At 41.4% G+C, this 20,141-nt stretch overlaps 1 pseudogene; it reads left to right on the top strand.

The window, feature by feature from the left end:
* The first annotated feature begins 19,295 nt into the window (after positions 1 to 19,295).
* Positions 19,296 to 19,413, top strand: LOC126476059 (5S ribosomal RNA; annotated as a pseudogene).
* The last annotated feature ends 728 nt before the right edge of the window (positions 19,414 to 20,141 follow it).

The raw sequence follows: 20,141 nt of genomic DNA, 5'->3' as shown, positions 1-20,141 counted from the left end.
TCGTCCGCGCGGACCACCGCTGACGTCATCGCACTGCCTGCAACAACAGTTAACATTAAAAGAAAATTACTACGCTCTCTCTCATTTCAAAATTAAAGACAATTGCAGTAAGTTGTCTATTTTAAAAATACTGTCACAATATCAAGGTTCGATTTTGTTTAGTTCCAATAAATATTCTTTCCATTTTTTCGTCTTGTTAACAGTGTTGAAAACCCGCCAGATTAAAGTTCAATTAATAATTTTCTTTCAAAATTCTTCTCAGACATTTTGCTGCTCATCATAATTTTATTTTAATGTTTGTGTGTAACTTCTTTTGGAGGGAGTCCGTATTTTATTTTTTGTGCAGTAAAATTAGCTACCATAATCCTTCCTTCTCGCGATCAGGCCCAGAGGACCGCGCGCCACCACAGTTAGAGCTCTCCATCCGTCTCTGTCTTCTGCTATCTGTCTCCAGTTTTCCGTGACTCCCAGCTGCAACAGGTCTTCTCTCACTCCATCGATCCACCTCTTTCTAGGTCTTCCCACTGGTCTGCTGCCTGACGGGATCCAGTCCATTGTGATTTCGGGCCATCTTGTTGCCTCCATTCTAACAACATGTCCAGCCCATTGCAGTCTTTTGCTTCTCATCACTCCCACGATGTCAGGCTCCTTGTACAGCTCTTCTAATTCAGTGTTATGGCGCCTTCTCCATTCTCCAGTGGTCTGATCTCTGACTGGTCCAAATATTTTCCTGAGGACTTTCCTTTCAAATGTTAGCAGTCGCTTAAGGTCTTGTTTTCGAGTGCTCCAGGTTTGAGAACCATAAAGTGCTACTGGCATTATTAATGTCTTATACAACCGTAGCTTTAGTTGTTGCGAGACACTTCTACATTTTAATATAGGGTCTAGAGAGTGATAGTATCTGTTTCCCGCCTGTAGTCGTGCTTTTATCTCTGCTTCAGTTGATGTTACTTATGTAAAAAATGATCCAAGGTATTTGAACTCTTTCACATGTTTATACCTGGTGTTGGTCACAATTAAATCTTGAGAGTTCTGGATCTTTCTTCCTATGGTCATATACTCTGTCTTTTCAGAGCTAATTTGTAGACCGATCCTAGCTGCCAATAACTCCAAGGTCTGGATACTTCTCTTCAGATCTTTTTGTGTGCATGCTAATAGTGCAATGTCGTCTGCATAGGCCAGATATGTAATGTGTTCATTACCAATTTGAATGCCCCTGATGTTTTCTTTGTTGAAATCCCGCATTACCTTCTCAAGTGACAGGTTGAAGAGGACAGGTGATAGCCCATCTCCTTGGCGTAATCCTGTTACAGCTTGGAAGCTTTCTGTCATTTGATTGCCTACCTTAACCTTAAGTTTTGTGTCATTTAGGCATACCTCTACCAGTTTGACCATAATATTACGTATATTACCAGCTGATGCCGACCGCCATTGCTGCTTGAAAACTGGCTAATAGTATTTTTGCACCTATTTTCTCATTGGCTGTTAGCTTCAAAACAAAATTACGTATTTCGTGGACATCTGCACGATGTCTACGTAGGCTCCTATAATATTTTTTTTTTTTTTTTTACTTTTGCAGGTTTACTGGAACTATAATGTTCATTTGGCCCTCGTTAAAGTGATTTATCGCATCTATATAGTAATGGTACTGAATTACCTAATTTATTTTTTTATTATGTAAACATTGGCATACCATATTTATATTAAAATTAACGTATTAATGGTCCCACATAAGATTCTGCACGTTCTGACAAAGACTATGCCAATTTTTTTTTTTCGTCAATGACTAACAGGGGTAGTCAGATTCCTTGTATAGGTCATGTTTTATTATTTAAAAGGTTTTGTTTCAGAAGTAAAGAACCAGTTTCTTTACACTTTCTTTCTATGGTCCTCCTCCGCAGAGAGTCTGATAGGCATATTCTCTGTGCCATACCGCACCGTATATGGCTGTGTACAAAGCGATTGTGGATGTGGAGCTACCCGGCAAACACTACCTCGTTTCATAGGTGCCCTGAAGTCACCTTTGGCATAGATGTTCGTTGACCGGAATGCCATCTTCCGTGCAGAACACGATCGTACGGACATGTGGTTGACATTTTGTATGACGATATCGTGAATTAGACACTGGACGGGGAAATGGCGGTTTGTTGTTTTAATTTCGGAAACCAGTGTTTTTAATCGAAGTGACTGAGTTAAGCACCATATCATTGATACTATACCCGAACATTACATAAATGTTTCTCCTAATCATCTCCGTTAATTTATGTTTAGCCACATTTAAAAGAAGTTGTCATTCAGAGCAACAACTAGAATTTCATCCCAAGTCATTCAGAGCCCCCTATAGTCACTTAATGACAACAGTGTCCCATGTACAACAGCATCATTAGCAAAAAGTCTCAGACTGATGCACATACCATCTGACAGTCCGCCCCCTAACTATCATGCAGCGGGCCCCGAGTTCGATTCCACTCGGGTCTGAGATTTTCTTCACTTGGTAACTGGATGTTGTGCTGTCATCATTTCATCGTCATTGACACGAATGTCGCCAAATGTGGCGTCAACTGAAAAGATTTGCAGCTCCTGGCCATCAATGCCATACGATCATTTCATTTCATTTCACCCCATCTGACATATCGTTTCTTGATATAGAGAAAAACAACGGTTTAGTCTCAGCTCCGTGTAGCATTCCTTGTGCTACCTTTGTTTTGATATTGGCCGCAGAACCTGATAACTTGTTTTAAAAAAAGCTCTTTCAGCTTCATTTCGTTACGTAACAATAGAACTGGAGACTCTTAGCTAACTTCCACCAGTCTGGAAACCCAGCTGCGTCAGCCATACCGTTATTCGTTCCATCGCTAATTCACACAACTATTTGAAAACTGCAACATCACGACAGAATCATCGCAAATGAGTGAAAATTAGGCTGCATAGGAAATACAGCTCTCAACAACTCAGCAGTACGGAGAGATGGCAATGTTGATGTTTTGAACATGATTCGCAGGGTGACTGAGCAACTATGGTGTGAACTCCCAACAAAAAGTCTAGTACACAGTGGAGAGCGTTGTAGCTGGAGGATAGTGTACCTAGGTACACATCAAGTTTCCTGCTCGGTGTTTCAAAGCAGTGACAGATTTTAAAGCCCACTAGAAATCACCATAGGCATTTTCTGGTATTTTCTAGTTTATGGTGTTGTGAGACTTGAAGTTATGTTTTGTGCAGCGTGTGTAAATATGACGAGTTCTACGTATTTAAGTGCTGTATAATATATTAAAGCGATTTGGTGAATATTGTTAGTTCTTCAGTTACAGAGTGTCTCAAAAACTATTTACATAATGCGTGCATAATGAAGCCATACTTCGTCGGTCGTGCAATGTCTTGTTTCTTGAACCTCCTATACCACAGAACACGTGAGATTTGCAAATGAACTGAATTTCTTTAATCTCTTAACAGTTTTCGCTGTCTTCAAATGGAACTTAGCGTCAGTTGTCAACAGCTTCTATTTCAAAATTTTTCCACTTGTAACTGGAGTTTGATAAAATTCTTCTTAATGTTATTTCGCTTTCTGCCTATAGGTGTGTACTGGATTAATAATGTAACACATAGTCTATTACCAGTACTGGAAAGATTCCCTCCATTGCAACACTTCTGAATTTGAATAGAATATTTGTTCCTAGGTACATGATCACGTTGTACCTTGGAACAGTTTTTTAGATTTGGGGGAACCTCACTTTTAGGAATAATTTATGCGATTTCAGATAAAGTCTGCAGAAAACGTAAAATGAATGATATTAATCAAAAATGAAACTCTGAAAAGCATTGCGAGGGTCAACACTCTCCCCTAGATGCTGGCCTCCTCGTACAGGAAGCACCGCATGACAGGCACTCACTGGTCTCCGATTTCGGTGCATCTGGCCACGTCTCTCATCTTGAAGCATATAAAGCATGGCAAGGATGCAAGGAGATATGATTGCAGAGAAACCAGATTGCTACGATGTGCAACCAGCCTCTTTCTCTTCCCCGCAGAAGACTGTGGCTTACAGTCTGCACCTGAGGCAGACGTTACCATTGTCAATAATATGATTGCGATCGTGACATAGAAACTTTCGTGCCCCACTCACAGGTCATCGCCTGAGACTCGCCACCTCGTTATTTGAGTTGCAATGTAATTATCAAATTGTTTCATTATCCAATTACTGAACTTTAAAATATTACAGAATTTCATTTGGGAGGTGTTTTTACTGATAAAACATCCCAATACATTTAAAAAATGCCAGTGATGCAACGGATATCGCCAGAAAAATAATAAACAATATGATTAACTTGAACATTGAATAAATAGGTTCTTAAATGATAGAAATGACATGACTCATTACCAACAAAACATTGGTTTTACTCATTCTGGACGCGACATATAAATACAGAATTTTCAATGATGGGCGATTTCAGTTTGCATACAAATTCAAGTCCAATCTAAACCCTTATAATTCAGTTACAAGTTAGCAACAAAAATCTGAAGGGAACTGACCCACGCGGTCGCAGCCGCGTTTGTGTATGTAACATCATGACAATTAACTTAAACAATTCTTAGTTGCAACTTATGATGTAATTCAATTGTTACAACTCAATTAACTTCACAATATTTTAATTATATATTACTTGACATTTTTTAACGCATCAAAATTTCTTATTGACATTACTTTTTATCTCACCAAATCGCTAAACCTTTCACCCCAATCTCTCGTTTCTTTCCAGTAAACACTTATCTTACCTACTAACAGCTTTGACATTCGCACGCAATTATTAGAACATTAATCAAGCCCTAGTATGTTCGTCGTTCCAGTAAATACAACTTTTAAAAAGCAAATCCCCTTTTTATGAACAGTAAATTAGTCAAGCGACTTTAACATAACGTTAGGTCACGCAAGCTTGTTATTCATTTTCATTATTAATTTCTCAGTTTACTGAATAATCAGTACAAAAGAAAGAAAAATTGCAGAGAAGTAATCAAAATTAGAAATACCAAAGCAAAACTGAAAAAAGGATTAAAATACAAATTATTACTATCAAACATACCTGTGTATCTTGTTCTTCATTTGTCGTTTGCATAGTATTTTCTAATACCACACAACGTTGCTGCTTGCACTACATAAACAATAGCAGAATGTCACTTGAACCATGTATTTGTTTCCTGCGAGTGGTGGCGCGACTTGCAAGTAACGTTTTACTAGTGACTTGAATTTCTCAACAAATGCAGTAGACCATTTTAAAGAAAATTTGTTATACTTTAATTTTTGACAATATTTCGTTGTAACAGCCAATTAACTACCTACTGTGTGAATGATGGATGTATGGAAAGCAGATGTAAGTCTTAAGTCTGTAAATAGTGGAAGTTTAATTTTAAATTCTGTACATAATTTGACTGTTCTTAACTGAGGATCATTGAAATGAATAATTTATTTTAATTTTTGACAATACTTGGTTGTAATAGCCAAGTAAATAGCTACTGTGTGAATGATGGATATAATGAAAGCAGATGTATTAAAACTGTAAATATTACAAGTTTAATTTGAATTCATGTACATAATTTTACTGTTTATTGACTGAGGATCATTAAAATTAATGAAACTCAACAGGAGGTTCCTCTCCTTTGTGGGTCTATGGAATGAATAATTAATCTAATCTAATATAACGAAATTGAAACGCGAGTTTTTCACTACTTCCTCCAGAAGTACAAAATCGTAGTAGACATCTTACAGAGTTTACCCTGCAGATATAGTAGTACTTTTCCTACTCATAGCTTTTATGCACTATACATCAAGATATAGTGTCATATCTACGTACACTGACGGAAAAAATGGCAACATCACAAAATCACTAATGTAAATTAATGTAATTTCGGGAATACATCTGTCTAGGTAACATATTTAAGCGATTATCATTGCAAGATCACAGCTTAATGTAAGCGCGAGATAAGCCATTGCAAATGTAAAATGCTGGTGCATTTACAACCGGTGTAACCGCCAGATTGTTGAATGCAAACACGCAGACGTGCATGCATTGTGTTGCACAGCTGCCGGATGTCAGTTTGTGGGCTTCAGTTCCATACCTGTTACACTTCGTCGGTCAATCCAGAGGCAGTTAATTCTGTTTGTCGATTACGCTGGATATGTCGTCCGATGATGTCCCATATGTGCTCGACTGCGGGGAGACCTGGAGATCAAGAAGGGCAAGGCAACAAGTCGAATCTCTCTGTAGATCTTGTTGGGTTACAGCAGCAGTAGATGGGCGAGCGTTACCCAGCTGGGAACAGCCCCTGGTACGCTATTCATGAATAGCATCTCGACAGGTCGCACCCCAGACCTTAATTCCACGTGTAGGTCCAATGTTTCCAGGCTGCTGACATCTACATCCACATCTACATCTACATACTCTACAAATCACATTTAAGTGCCTGGCAAAGAGTTCATCGAACCACCTTCAGAATTCTCTATTATTCCAATCTCGTATTGCGTGCGGAAAGAATGAACACCTATAATTTTCCGTACGAGCTCTGATTTCCCTTATTTTATCGTGGTGATCATTCCTCCCTATGTAGGTCGGTGTCAACAAAATATTTTCGGATTCGGAGGAGAAAGTTGGTGATTGTAATTTCGTGGGAAGATTCCGTCGCAACGAAAAACGGCTTTCTTTTAATGATGTCCAGCCCAAATCCTGTATCATTCCTGTCACACTCTCTCCCATATTTCCCGATAGTAAAAGACGTGCTGTCCTTCTTTGAACTTTGTCGATGTACTCTGTCAGTCCTATCTGGCACCGAGGCAGAACGAGCTGTCATCAGAAAACACAACAGATCTCCACTGTGCCCTCCAACGAGCCTCCGCTTGACACAACTGAACTCACAAATGACGGTAGTTTGGGGTCAGTGGAAAGTGGAAAACACGCTACAGAACGTCTGGGTGGGAGCTGTCCTTTAAGTAAGCGTTTTTTAATATTGTGTCACTGTGGTGCCAACTGCTGCTCTAATTGCTGCTGCCGATGCGTTACGATGCGCCAGAGGCATACGCCGAACACGATAGTCTTCCCTTTCGGTTATGCCACGTAGCCGTTCGGAGCACGGTCTTCCTGTGACCGCACATTCTCGTGCCCACCGCTGCCAGCAATCATGTACAACGGTTACATTCCTGCCAAGTATTTCTGCAGTATCGCAAAAGGACATCCAGCTTTTCTTGGCCGTATTTCATATCGTTCAAACGGTGTCCGGACATTTGCCACGGTTTTACCTGCTCCGTAGGGTCGGGTCCCTTGTCTCCTACACTCCCCCTCCTCCTCCTCCTCCTCCTCCTCACCCGCCCGCCCAGTTTGCTTTCGAAGTTCCTAACGTGACCATCAGTATGGAAGTTATTACAACGAACAAGGGCAGGCCTCCTGCTCATTAGAAAGGTTTCGCGTATCTTAAACAGAGGGAATCTAAAGAAGGTGTTGTTACATGGATGTGCTTACGCCGAAAAGCGGATCATTGCAAGGGAAAGCTGCTTTCGAGGAACGGAGAAGTGTTGAGCGTATTAGAACATCTCTGTGGACCACCTGACGATGCAGCTCTGAAAGTGAGAAAGCAAGTGGAAAGAGCGAAGAGAAGGTCTCGAGAAGAAACTGAACAGTTATCGGAGATGTACGCGGATGAAATGGGAAATCTACATGATAAAGTACATGACTTTGTTAGAGTGATGCCTAATTCAGAATCTATGAAGAGAACCATGCGTCGTCGATGGAGTCAAGAGTGGGGGAACCAACAAGAGCCTAAGAACTCTTATGAAATTGATATTCATGAAGATCTATTAAAAATGAGAGATAGCAGTAGTTTTCTTCTAGAAGACGATAGATTAGAGGTGAGAATAATGATTTTTAGTGGAAGCAAAGGAAAAGAATGTTTAAAAACATGTTCCCATTTTTTTTATGGATGGAACATTTAAGAGATGCAGCAAGCAGTTTGCACAGATCTACACCATACACGTAGACTTAGGAGGCTCGATTAAAGAAACAAACATTCTTCCTACTGTATTTGCACTGCTCCCTAATAAGAAGAAAGACACATATGTTCGTTTGTTTCGTCTGATAAAACAGGCAGTGTCTGAGTGGTGTCCTAAACAAGTAAAGATGGACTTTGAGGCAGCTGCGATATCGGCCATTCGTCAAGTTTTTCCCACAACTGAAATAAATGGATTCTGTTTCCATATGAAGAAGAGTTTATGGAGAAGAACTCGAGTTCTCGGTCTAACTGAGGAGTACCGTTAGAACGAGGATTTAAGACTTCACATCAGCATGTGTGCAGCGCTGGCGGTTGTAAAACTGGAGGACGTAAGCAATGGATGGATTGAGATTCATGCAGAAGCTCCTTATAACGGAAGGTTCTCTCAATTTTTTGACTGCTTTGTGGATAACTGGCTAGAAAATGATGATATCGCAATAGAAATGTGGGACTGTTACGGAAAAAGGCACCGAACGACGAATGCTGTTGAAGGGTGGCACAACAAAATAAATAGTATTATTGGAAACCCTCACCCTAAAACCAACAATTTGGTGGAGTGCTTCAAAAAGGAAGAAGAGCTCACAAACTGCATGTACATGAAATTGGAAATGAATCTTGAAGGTAAGAAGAGGAAGAAGAAGTACTTGAAGCTAGACGACAGGATACAGAGAATCGTAAAGAATTTTGAAGGGATTGGCAACATTAGGCCTTGCTTGAAAGCCATTGCCCATATTTAGAAACTGGACTAAAATACGTTAAAAATAATGTATTAAAAACTATGAAGACCACTGTCTCCTCGCAGGTTACTGAGATAAAATTATTAAAAGACTGAAGCAGAATTATCGGAGCTAATATTAAGTTGTAATTGTAAATAGAGTGTACATTAGTTCAGCGTGTTTAGGCTGATTTTACACACGCCAGAAGGTAGATGGTCATTTATCATTTTCACGGTCCAAAGCCTGTGCAAAGTGCGATGTGAATCAGCCTTTAATGTAAAAATTAAAAAGTGTTTCAAGCCTCACAAAAGTATCCCTATTGTTCTCACGTTAAGATAAATTTTTTCTACCTTCCAATATTATGGCCGTACTATTAAATAATTGTGAGTTCTAAAATAATTTTCTGAAGCTTCAGAATCGCAACTATCACCTAAAATATCATGGTTTGTTAAACTGATAGTATACGCTTTCGTAAAAGAAAATGGGAACTGAACCTTTGAATTGCACCTAAAATTGACATCCCAAAACTGATCTGATGCTAAGGTTGACAATTTTGGCACCTCAAATATTTTTTATTTAAGTTCAGCTGCAAACATTTATAGTAGCTGTAAATCTACTTAAGTACACTTAGATGTAGTCCTTTAAAAATTAAAATTTCTTACTAAATTGTTGATTATCTTTAAACAGGTCAGTAAAAGCAAGGAGCTTACTACTGAAAATTAATTGTTACTAAAGAACATCAGAAACAAATGTATTAGACCTACTTTTCTTATACGTTAGAGACTTTTTGAAAAGATATTTGATCATTTCCTCTCTCACTGACAGTGTAATTTCAGTTGCTTTGCAACACCAGGGATATCTACTTCTAAATTATGTTTGCAGTTGTTCTCATTTAGAATTGTGGAATATTTACTTCGTCTTCTTTGGTGGAGGAATTTCGGAAAATGCATTTACTAACTCCACTTTAGAGGCACTGTCATCAGTAACATTACCGTCGCTGTCGCGCAGTAAAGTTACTTACTGAGCCTTTCCGCTGGTTTACTTAACATGGGACCAGTATCTCTTTGGATTTTCCACCACATTTCTAGAGTGAGTTTCGTTGTGGAAACTATTAAATGCATCTCGCATTGAAATCCGCACCAAATATCGAGCCTCAGTAAAACTTCACCAATCTTGGAGATTTTGCGTTCGTCTAAATTATACGTGCCTTTTGCGGTGCTCCTGCAACAGCTTTCTGTTGTGTTTTGTGTACCATGGGGGATCAGTTCGTCTCTTATTAATTTACTTGGAATGAATATCTCTAGTGCCGTTGATACTATTTCTTTGAACTTAAGCCACATATGGTCTTCATTTACATAGTTTGGAAGGACTGGAAACTATCTCTTAGAAAGACGTCACCCGAATTTTTAGCTGCTTTTATAAATATATATATTTCGCGTTTAGTTCTGGTGAATTTCTTTGTTACGGAAGTGAGCCTCTCTGCGACTGCGTGTTCACTAGTCCCTGTATCCGTCGTGATGCTCAGGATTATTTGTGGTTAAGAGGTCAAGTGTGTTTTCGTAACCGTCTACAATTTGAATGGCCTCGTCAACTAATTGTTAAAAATAATTTTAAAAAAAATTAGAACAATTACGGATGTTGTTTCCTTTTTACAATAGGGTATGAAAACGTATTTTTGTCAACATGCGGAAGGTAGATTGAAGTAACTGCCAACTGTAATTGTATGAGTAGGGTACCTATTTGTGATGAGACTCAAGTTTTCTTTTCTTTGAACTGTTCAGCAACTGTTTCATCTGAGACAGGGGGTCGGTAAAAGGAGCCAGTTATTAATTTATTTCGGTTGTCGAATATAACCTCTGCCCATACTAAGTCACAGGAACTATCTGCTTCAAAGTCGATAGTGAGCTTACATTACTTTTCCTTAAGTTGTCCTTCTTGTTTCTGTTGTAGTGCAGATAATTACAATTTCGGCTTTTCCCTCCAGAACCTAAGATGCTTTCTCTGTGACCCTGTAAATATCAGAGCTAAACAATGTAGAACAACAACGTATGTTACAAGCGTAGCATTCTGTATTACTTCATTTCCTTATTTCTAACATTTTAAAATTTTAAGTCGACTTTAGATGACATGTCAATCATAGCTGTTCTTATCTCTATTTAGTGAACGTGTTTTCAGTTATGTTTTGAACATTGTCCCGCTACACTTTATTAACTAATGATTTTAGAGAGTAAATTAATATGGAGTATGTCTTTCTTCATTTCAGACATTCACAAACCCATTTATTCTTTCCCTGTTGTCTTTTGAGTATGCAGTTGTAGTAATTAAAGTAGGCACAAATGCAGTGATAAAAAAAGAAATGATTAGCGTACATTTGGATTCTCGTTTCATCGTTCCTTTCTTGTTGCTCCCATGCCGTTGGACTGTTTCTATCGCAATCAGTAAGCGTGAAAGGAAGCTACCGTACAGACAGAGGAACCTATATTTATACTTGGCAGAACTAATTACATACTGACATAATCGTCGGTATTGCTTTCGTTTCCCAAAAGTTATAAATATTTCGATTTCGGGAAAGAAGCTCTGTATTTGGCCAAGATGTCGAAGAAGAAGGTCCCTTACGTACTGGTTGTATTGAGTAAGATGTGGAGAAGGCGCTTTGAAAGCGGACAGAGGTAGTGCGGGGAAGGGCGTCCCTTACCTGAGGGATCGCTACTCAAGCTACCTGGCGAAGGGGCAAGTGTGGCAAATGTCCGGCGTGGAAAATGTCCGGTGTGGCAAATGTCCGGCATTCGTACAAACACAATGAGGTGTTTCCTGACAGACTGAACGTGTTTGCCGTGATAGGAACCTCATCTGGGTCTTTGGCAGTGGAAAACGAAATCCTGTACGAATCCATGTCCAGTAGACATAATAAAGTTCTGCTACCCTACAAAGAAGAAAAAAATTAAATTCAGGTATGTGGAGACTCAATCTGGCAAAGTCGACCGGCTGGTGTAAATCTCATTTGACACCACTTCGGCGACTTGCTCGTCGATGATGAAATGGTGATGAGGACAATATCCACTCCCGAACGGAGAAAACCCCCAACCTGACCGGAAATCGAACCCGGTGCCCCGTGGTCGAGAGGCAGCAACGCTAAAGAAAAAATGAGAATGTGTTCCTACTTATGAAAGGTAGTCCACAAAGATTAATGCAGCATAGCATATTATTTGTACAGAATATCTCAATAGTATTAATCACTTTTGGAGATGTTAGAGCTATATTCATCATTTGGTTTCGCTGTTCTTGTAGTGTCCGTGTTTTCAGCTAACATTACTGGATGTCCAGTAATTTTGAAGACTTATGTTGAATTTTATTTGATATAGCTAGTGTATGAACACAATGTTTCACAACAATAAACAATAGCTTTAATACTGATTCCAGATTTTGAATGTCACTAAACAAATGCCTTTGGCTTCTGTATATCCCTCCACAGCTCTTTCAGAGTTCTCTTTCTTATAAGCACATTCGCAAAACTTACCATTGTTTCCGCAGGTCGCTGTGGTCGAGCGGTTCTAGGCGCTTCAGTCTGGAACCGCGCTGCTGCTACGGTCGCAGGTTCGAATCCTGCCTCGGGCATGGATGTGTGTGGTGATCTTAGGTTAGTTAGGTTTAAGTAGTTCTAAGTCTAGGGGACTGATGACCTCAGATGTTAGGTCCCAAAGTGCTTAGAACTATTTGGACAATTTGAACAATTGTTTCTCTGAGTAAATAGTATTCCCAATTTAACGTACTTTTCCCCGCCAAATCTCGCAATTTAATATTGTATATGTAGTAAATTTGTTTTCGGTACTATACCTTGATTTTTAAAAAACTTGTTTTTCCAAGGCAGTCACTGTCAACAGTTGGCTCCACAGACTAAGGGCAACTATTCGCTTGTGTTTCTGAAACGCCTGTGATTTAAGTAACTTGAAATCATATTTATTTACTAAGAGAAAACAGGAGGATGTACAATGAAACCAGTCTAATGTTCGCTTTGATAACGATCCGGACTGACAGCGCAACTTTTCCATCTTATCCATTGGACGTTTTACAGTCAGTCATGTACGTTTCCAGGCTTTTAATGCGTACTGGTATAATTGTCTGGCATTGAAAGAATATCTAAACAGATTCGTTCCTTGAAACACATAGAAATAGTATTTGTAGGTGACCACCTTTCATCTGACAACAGCAATCCAAGAACCAGCTTGACAGTGATCCCCTACTAGTAGCAAAAGAAAAGTTGGTCAATGTGTGAAAATCTTGCTAGGAGTGAAAATATCGATTCCAGCTGAACTCATATCTAGTACACAGCAATGAAGCGAAAAAAGTGGCAAAAATTATTTAGTGTTCACTCTTGATCAACTGAACTAGAGATAGACGCACTGGAGAGAGAGCGCTCCTGTTACCTCAGCGAATAGAATTCTTGGACGGTTCCCTCCCAATGCGACGTGTGCAGACATCATACTGGCCCCAAAGCGACAGTTGAGGTCAAGATGGGCAAGGCATCAGCGAATTTGGTCTCAACCAGATTTTGCGTTCCCGATGTACGGAGCATTTCGAGGTCGTGGAAACGTGAATCAAACAATGGTTTGCCGTGATAATCTCGACTAAGAGGAATCTGCAGTAACCAAAATACACTGCCATGGTAAAGAACTTGTTCACGGCAGTAGTCACACTCGGCTATCGCAGATAGTAAAAGTGAATAGACAGGACAATTAACTGCTGGGAAACAACAACCGGAGAGTACACATACTATCCAGGGCCACGTCATAGTTCAGGGATCAGAAGCTATGCTACTCACCACATACTACACAACACAGGGATTCGCGTGGTAGCAGGACAGTACTACTGGACGGTCACCTGGACTGTTGAGTCCTGGTATACGTTGATATACACGAATGGCAGAGTACGAATAGGTCGAAAATCACATAGGTCCATGCATCCCGCGTTTCAAAGGGCAACGTTCAGACAGGGGCGAAAGGTAGTATTAAAGTCTCAATTACCACACAGAAAAATCAAGCTATAACCATTGACGTATGTAATGGCGTTCCTTCTCTGCATCTTCACTCTTCAGTGCGACATATTTTTCGCAAATACGAATAACATGATGTAGACATTGCTCGTAGATGCCTCCATTTTGGCTGTTTAGGAAACGATCCACTACCAAAATCATCTCTTCATCATTCTGAAAATGCCTGGCATGCAATGGTTTCTTCACGCGAGGAAAGAGGAAGGAGTCCATGTGTGCCTCATTAGAATAAATGGGAGATGAAGCAAAATTTGACAGCCCAAAGAATCAGTAAGTCGGACTGTGTCGTGTGCAGAATGAGCTACGGTGTTGTGGAGCAAAAAACTCTTTTGCACATCATCTCACAATGCTTCATCTTAACAGCGTACCGTACCCTCATCAGAAAATTTTGGTAGTATGCTCCTGTGACGGTTTGCCCCATTACGAGCATAATCTGTTACCATCGCACCATAGTAGTCCCAAAAAGCAGTCTGCAACCCCTTGCCCATTGATGGCTGTCCTTTTCCATCCTATCTTTGCTTCTTTACATCAGGTTCACAGTGATACACCCAGTCTCTTGGTTATTAGGTGGCTAAGTAAATAATTTGGGTTGGCCTGATACAGTTGCAGTATTTCCGTTTCTGCCTCGCTGTGGTTGGCTTTTGCAATGAGTGTGATCAGTCGAGGAACCGAACGGGCGGTGACCTTTGTTATGGTTACAATATCGTGCAAGGTGTTGAAAACTGATCCAAGACAGATCTTCAACTCGACAACTGCTGCGCCTACATTTCTTTTGCGATACCTCGTTCTTCACAGAGAGATGATCTGCATAATGGTTCTTCACCATTCAGACCTGTTTGGTCACCACAATGGTACCAAACTTCACACTATGGAAAGGTCGTCACACCCTCCCGTACCCTCATTTCACCCCTTCTTTTCGCACCTCCGTGTTGGAGGTCAGAACCGCGACTCCCTGCGCTGAAATGACACGGTTTTCATATGTGTGGGCGGAGAAAAACTTTCACACACACCGCCGTTTAGAATCGACAGGAAAAGGCATTAGAAGTTGACAAAGGCCATCAATGAAACCACTTCTTCGCTTGGGACGCTGATTCGCACACATTTCGCGGTGGAAAACCTCTCGCGGTGCAGTGAGCAACAGGACGACATTCATGACAATCTTTGACACTGCTGACACCCCCTAGCAGACGATTCAACACTTTTCTAAGGACATCGTGGGCTAGCAACCCCACTGAACGTCATCGCACGCCTTTGGGGTGTAGCGCGACTGTAATGTCTGCTTTGGTGTACAGGGTGGAACCTCTTGGGACCGTTGAAAACCATTCGACGAAAGGTAAACGTGGTCTGAAGCAGGCAACGATGTTTGTGTTTTCACCCTCCTGTTTCGTCCCCTCCTGTGGTATGATCACGGGGGTTATGACATTTACACATGCGTGAATAACACGGCTAGACCCATCAATTCGGCAGAAACCTCGGTGTCATCCGTGCCCCGTTGCTGGGCACTTTAAAAATGTTCCTGTACATAGAGTTCACTGATTCCCAGGCACCTGCATGACAGGCATTTTTTTCAACATCCCATAGAGTTTTCATGCAACCAGCTGCTACTAATCGCAAGCCTGCTAGCTATTTTTTAGTATTCAAAAAATGGTTCAAATGGCTCTGAGCACAGTGGGACTTAACTTCTGAGGTCATCAGTCCCCTAGAACTTAGAACTACTTAAACCTAACTAACCTAAGGACATCACACACATCCATGCCCGAGGCAGGATTCGAAACTGCGCCCGTAGCGGTCGCGCGGTTCCAGACTGTAGCGCCTAGAACCGCTTGGCCATCCCGGCCGGCTTAGTATTCAAAAAGAATGATGTAAGCTCTCTTTTCATTCAATGTGTCATACTTCGTATCTCAATACTGGATAATTTTCAAACAGAGATTCTCAGTAGTCGCCATGTTACGCCACAGAGGTTGTGAGTACAGGCAAGGTGATGTTTGGTTGCTAGTAGCATTGTCGTTGTAACATTCTAAGAGAAGCTCGTGAGACAGTCGGGTGTTGGTCATGCTGCTGAGGAAAGGATAGAGATACAGATGATGTTGAATTTTAGAAATATGATTTGGTAAAAATTAATTTGAGAAGCGAAGATTTCTAGGTACATCTACATCTCTATGGGTGCTCCGAAAATCACACTTAAGTGCCTGGCAGAGCATTCATCGACCCACCTTCACAATAATCCTCTATTATTCCACTCTCGAACAGCGCGCGAAAAAAACGAACATCTATATGTTTCCGTGCAAGCTCCGATTTCCCTTTAGTTTATTATGACGACTGTTTCTACCTGTGTACGTTGGTGTCAACAAAATGTTTCCGCATTCGGAGGAGAAAGTTGGTGATTGAAATTCCGTGAGAAGATTCCGCCCCAACTAAAAACGCCTTTGTTTGATTACGTCCACCCCAAAGCCTGTATCATGTCAGATACTCTCTCGCCTATTTCTCGGTAATACAAAACGTGCTGCCCTTCTTTGAACTTTTTCGATGTACACCGTTAATCCTATCTGGTAAGAATTACACAGCGATCGGCAGTACTCCAAAAGAGGACAGACAAGCGTAGTGTAGGCAGTCTCTACTCTGCTACGTTTTCTAAGCGTTCTGCCAGTAAAACGAAGTCTCGTTTGCCTTCCCCACAACACTTTGTGCGCGTTCTTTCCAATTTAAATTTTTCGTAATTGTAATTCCTAAGTATTTGTTTGAATTTACGGCCTTTAGATTTGATTGATTTATCGTGAAACCGAAGTTTAACGGATTCCTTTTAGCGCTCATGTGGATGACCACATATTTTTCATTATTTAGGATCAATTGCCAATTTACGTTCATTCAGATATCTTTTCTAAATTGCTTTGCAATTTGTTTTGATCTTCTGATGACTCTTCTAGACGGTAAACGACAGCATCATCTGCAAACAACCTAAGACGACTGCTCAGACTGTCCCTTAAATCGACTATATATATAAGGAGCAGCAGAGGGCCTATGACATCACCGAGGACATTACCTCTCTGACAGGAAATCAAGAATCATGTCGCATAACTGAGACGATATTCCATAATCACGCAATTTGATTATAAATCGCTTGTGAGGTACAGTGTTAAGAGCCTTCTGGAAATCAAGAAATAATTTGAAATCTCTTGTCAGTAACACTCGAAACTTCGTGTGAGTAAAGAGCTAGTTGTGTATCACAAGAACGATGTTTTCTAAATCCGTGTTGTTGCTGTAAATCTTGCTTGAGCTTAATTTACGATGTGTTTGGAAAATGGAAGTTTCTGTAAGATTTTTCTTTATTGAATCTGAATATAAACAGTTATAACCACAATAAACTTTTTTATTAAAGGTTACCGGTTTCGGTATGTTTTAGACCATTTTCAGCCCCATAACATGACCTAGACGGTGGCTGCGAACGTAACAGGCGCGTCACCTCCACGGAAGCTAACTGCTCAGTTGTTCACAGCTTTGTTCACAGCCACCGTCTACGTCATGGTGTGGGCCTGAAGATGGTCTAAAACAGATTAAAGATTAAAGCAGAACTATGAAGACCCACTGTTGTCAAATAATTTTACGATAGTGTCCGTGTAAGAATAGATATTAAAGGTAGCATTGTTTTGTATCAGGACAGTTTTGGCGAAAGGAAAATTTTCTCTTTGTTGTTCCAAATGCAGGGTCTTTATTTGACTTTACAAACTGATGGAAACTTTCTTTTCTGATGCCACACGACCATTCTGATACCAACAATGACGAAGACATGAAGACATCAATTAACTGCCACCATAACACCTTATTTACGTCGAGTTGATGAATCGCTGATGATCCCATCATTTCCCGTATCGTCGTCACTTACTGCTTTTCACATGTTCTATTGCGATAAAATTATTTACCGTGAAAAAATACAGTTGCCTCCAATTCACTTAAATCTTTGTACTGGATACTAGAGCACATACCACGACAGCAGCTAACAAGGTGGAAATACGCTGCCTGAAAAATGAGTGAACCCTCAGAATACATGGTCCGATGTCAATGTAATTGACTTCGGACGATTGTTCAAACCCAGCCATCCTGATTTAGATTTTCCGTGAATTCCCTATAGCGCTTCAGGCAAATGCCGGGATAGTTCCTTTGAAAGGGCACTGCCGACTTCCTTCCCACCCTTCCCTAATCCGGTGGGACCAGTGACAAAGCTGTTTGGTCACATCCCCCCCCCCCCCTGTCCCCCTCCGGGTCAGCCAACCAACAAATCCCTGTGCGAGATAGAACTGCCACCAAAGTACACTAGTGTCACTCGCATTTAGTGCTATTACCAGTCCTGGCAGGGTATGTAAAGAGTATGAACCAGGCCTGGCATGGTATGTAAAGAGTATGAACAGAGGTATATGATGAGCGACCACAGTGAAGGGCACGGAGGTGCCGCGTACTCGTACGAGTCAGCATTATCCGTACCTGACACAGTCTGGAGGGAACATTATTGTGGGTCTTCACTTGGTCGACAGGTCGAATAGCGCACTATCCAGATTTGTGGACATTTGCATGTGACAGAGGCCCGAAGTTGAGCTGCAAGAGTACGAGAGAGAAGGCATACTCGTCGTCGAGGTTCCCCTGGACCATATCTAACTACCGAAAGGGACGATCGCTATTCTGTGCGCTAAACACATCGTAGCCCATTCACATCTGGACCTGACACCCAGAAACAAGGAGTTTAGCAGCAGCTGGATAATAGGATTACCGTTCCATGCATAGGCTGCATTAACACAATAACACAAGTTGTTGCATTGGGAGTGCTGCCGAGCCTAATTATCATGGACCCCTGCTGAATCGCGTAGCATTGTCTTCAGCAACGAACTGCGGTTCTGTACTACACCGGATGACGAGTATGGTGGCGACCTGGTGAGAGGTTCCATTCTTCCAATGTTTCGGAGAGACGCAGCATCTTAGTGTGAAGAGCTATAGGGTATGACGGACATCCTGTATCTACGTGTATTATCTCCGGTGCCACGAATTACGTGGTCCCATTTTTCAATACGACAATGCTCGTCCTCATTGGGACGTTTCTCTACGAACTACAGACATGATGTTGAGGCGCCTGCATGGTCAACAAGGTCCCTCCCAGGTCGCACGTCAACTACGTTCCATTATCAGCACCCAAACAATTACAACATTTGTGGAGCAGCTTGTCTCAGGAGAAGATATAACAGCATTATGACACCTTTCCCAACCGAATCAGTCCATCCATGCAGGCTACAGGGCGTCGAGTTATACTGATAAGTGGGCTCATACTGCCGAGTTCTTCGTAAATTTCACACGTTTTGTTATTATGAAATAATGCCACATGCCGTTACAGCCTTTAAATATCGTTTCCTCCTCCACTTCCGGGTGCTCCATTTTGTCACAACGCGTGGAATCGAGTGTACAGTGGACAGAAATGTTTTGGTCGTAAATAGGCTACGAATTATTTACACGGAATGACTAAATGGCCTACGGCCTTTCCGCAGCGGTAACACCGGTTCACGTCAGATCACCGAAGTTATGCGCTGTTGGGCTGGGCTAGCACTTGGATGGGTGACCATCCGGTCTGCCGAGCGCTGTTGGCAAGCGGGATGCACTCAATCCTTGTGAGGCAAACTGAGGAGCTACTTGATTGAGAAGCAGCGGCTCCAGTCTCGTAAACTGACATACGGCCGGGAGAGCGGTGTGCTGACCACATGCCCCTCTATATCCGTATCCAGTGATGCCTGTGGGCTGAGGATGACATGGCGACCGGTCGGTGCCGTTGGACCTTCCAAGGCCTGTTCGGACGGAGTTTAGCTTTTAGTTTAGAATGATTAAACGTCATGGGGAGGAGACACTGGATGTTGTACCGGGCGTCGGCTACCGAAACACATACTTTTGTCATCGTACAGCTCCAGTAGCAGTGAGTTCCTGGCACCTCACATTGAATACTGACTCACAGTATACCGTCACTTGCTTCGTATGACTCTGGGGAGACGACTTGATGTCCTTTAGTCGCAGACTTGTGGTCGTCCCTTGCGGTGGTTTACGCATTTTGAAATAACGTCTCTGCTATACCGAAGATCCACCCCAGGCCATTGCAATTTGAGACTTGTATTTTTGTGTAATGTCCATCACGCTGTGACCCATGCGTCTTTCATCGATTATCGTCTCACGCCCAAAGTCAATTAACTCGCGACGTACCGTCATGTCCATTATATACTTGTCTGTAACAAGACTGCTCACATGTCGCACCTAGGAGCAACATTTGAGCGTCATATACGGTTTATCATCAACTGGGACAACCCTTCCCGGGACGTTCGGTCACCCA

Source organism: Schistocerca serialis, chromosome 4 (assembly GCF_023864345.2).
Source record: "Schistocerca serialis cubense isolate TAMUIC-IGC-003099 chromosome 4, iqSchSeri2.2, whole genome shotgun sequence".
Classification (NCBI taxonomy): Eukaryota; Metazoa; Arthropoda; class Insecta; order Orthoptera; family Acrididae; genus Schistocerca; species Schistocerca serialis.
Note: the sequence above shows the minus strand (reverse complement) of the source record. Positions and strands in the feature narration are given on the sequence as shown.